The sequence below is a fragment of the Babylonia areolata genome, chromosome 24, assembly GCF_041734735.1.
Source record: "Babylonia areolata isolate BAREFJ2019XMU chromosome 24, ASM4173473v1, whole genome shotgun sequence".
Taxonomy (NCBI): domain Eukaryota; kingdom Metazoa; phylum Mollusca; class Gastropoda; order Neogastropoda; family Buccinidae; genus Babylonia; species Babylonia areolata.
In genome coordinates, this window is record NC_134899.1 from 13884425 (window position 1) to 13886924 (window position 2500).

Genomic DNA, 2500 nt, shown 5'->3' on the forward strand with positions numbered 1-2500 from the left:
TTAACACTCACAACTTATTGCCCCTTGCTGTGTCGAAACGGTTGCTAAGTACCACGCATTAACACTCACAACTTATTGCCCCTTGCTGTGTCGAAACGGTTGCTAAGTACCACGCATTAACACTCACAACTTATTGCCCCTTGCTGTGTCGAAACGGTTGCTAAGTACCACGCATTAACACTCACACCTTATTGCCCCTTGCTGTGTCGAAACGGTTGCTAAGTACCACGCATTAACACTCACACTTTATTGCCCCTTGCTGTGTCGAAACGGTTGCTAAGTACCACGCATTAACACTCACACCTTATTGCCCCTTGCTGTGTCGAAACGGTTGCTAAGTACCACGCATTAACACTCACAACTTATTGCCCCTTGCTGTGTCGAAACGGTTGCTAAGTACCACGCATTAACACTCACAACTTATTGCCCCTTGCTGTGTCGAAACGGTTGCTAAGTACCACGCATTAACACTCACAACTTATTGCCCCTTGCTGTGTCGAAACGGTTGCTAAGTACCACGCATTAACACTCACAACTTATTGCCCCTTGCTGTGTCGAAACGGTTGCTGAGTACCACGCATTAACACTCACACCTTATTGCCCCTTGCTGTGTTGAAACGGTTGCTAAGTACCACGCATTAACACTCACACTTTATTGCCCCTTGCTGTGTCGAAACAGTTGCTAAGTACCACGCATTAACACTCACACTTTATTGTCCCTTGCTGTGTCGAAACGGTTGCTGAGTACCACGCATTAATACTTACACTTTATTGCCCCTTGCTGTGTCGAAACGGTTGCTGAGTACCACGCATTAACACTCACAACTTATTGCCCCTTGCTGTGTCGAAACGGTTGCTAAGTACCACGCATTAACACTCACAACTTATTGCCCTTTGCTGTGTCGAAACGGTTGCTAAGTACCACGCATTAACACTCACAACTTATTGCCCCTTGCTGTGTCGAAACGGTTGCTGAGTACCACGCATTAACACTCACACTTTATTGCCCCTTGCTGTGTCGAAACGGTTGCTGAGTACCACGCATTAACACTCACACCTTATTGCCCCTTGCTGTGTTGAAACAGTTGCTAAGTACAACGCATTAACACTCACACCTTATTGCCCCTTGCTGTGTTGAAACAGTTGCTAAGTACAACGCATTAACACTCACACTCTGTTGATGTCTTGTTGCGCTGAAAGGTGCGCTGGGTACCACGCATTAACCCTTTAACTGCTCCTGAGGAGTATGATGGAAGTGAGTAAGTGGAAGTGCTTTCACGTCAGTGAGGTAAGACAGAGCGTACAGGTCAGGGTGTCAGGTCACCATTCTGTGTTTCGACTTCTTTCTCTGGTGGATGGCATTAGTTTTGTTTAGCAAAATCAATGATAGTACTTCAGTATACCCATTAAAAATATTGATGGCACTTAACAACTATGCCACGCAGATCTAAAGGTTCAGTAGTTAACTCTCACGCCCTATGGATGCCTTGATGCCTTCAAAGGCCCGACGTGTGTACACCCAAAATGGACACTTGACATCGACAGCGCCACTGTGTGTGTGTGTCCATCAGTGTGTTGACCGAGGGCTTCAGGTCTGCCTGTCACGTTGGGCGTTATGACATCACTCCCCTCACTGAGGTCATGGCTCTTTCGTCACCATCACCTGATGTCCGTCAGTAGACATCTTCACCATGTACCAATGATACTGCCTGTAGAGGAGAGGAGAGAAGAGAAAAGAAGAGAGAGAGAGAGAGAGAGAGAGAGAGAGAGAGAGAGAGAGAGAGAGAGAGAGAGAGAAATTTGCTCTGCTTTTCAACCCTACAGAAAGCGTCCAATGTAGCTAGAAGAAAAGGTTTCCTTATAAATCTGCTGTCAAGTTCAACGCCAACAATTCGTCAAATTAATATGATTACAAAATCTACAACACCCTTTCATCACCGGTCTCACAACAGGAAGTGGAAGACCTGATGATGATCACAACAGGAAGTGGAAGACCTGATGATGATCACAACAGGAAGTGGAAGACCTGATGATGATTACAACAGGAAGTGGAAGACCAGAAGAAGGTCACAACAGGAAGTGGAAGACTAGAAGAAGGTCAAAACAGGAAGTGGAAGACCAGAAGAAGGTCACAACAGGAAGTGGAAGACCAGAAGAAGATCACAGAAGGAAGTGGAAGACCACAGGAGGACGTGGAAGACCAGTGGAAGATCACAACAGGAAGTGGAAGACCAGTGGAAGATCACAACAGGAGGCGTAAGTGATCCCGTAGATCGATATATGATTAAAGCCCTGTTAGCATAGACCGAAACTGCCGCCTTGCATCTCCCCCCCCACCCCACCCCCACCCCGGACCCCCTATCCGCCGCCCTCCTCCCATAAGAAAGCTGCCCATAACCCACAGCTGTAAAGCACAGGGAGCCTCCTGATTTTAACACAGTCCATTATTTTCTGTAATGTCTCTGATGCCGCCTTGGAATTTCTATCTATTCTTCAGCGA

The 2500-nt window shown here is 46.8% G+C and overlaps 1 protein-coding gene across 1 annotated transcript in view; it reads left to right on the forward strand.

The window, feature by feature from the left end:
- LOC143298560 (cholecystokinin receptor type A-like) overlaps positions 1–2500 on the forward strand; it is a 106486-nt gene that overhangs the window by 9396 nt on the left and 94590 nt on the right. The gene's annotated exons all lie outside the window — the stretch shown is intronic.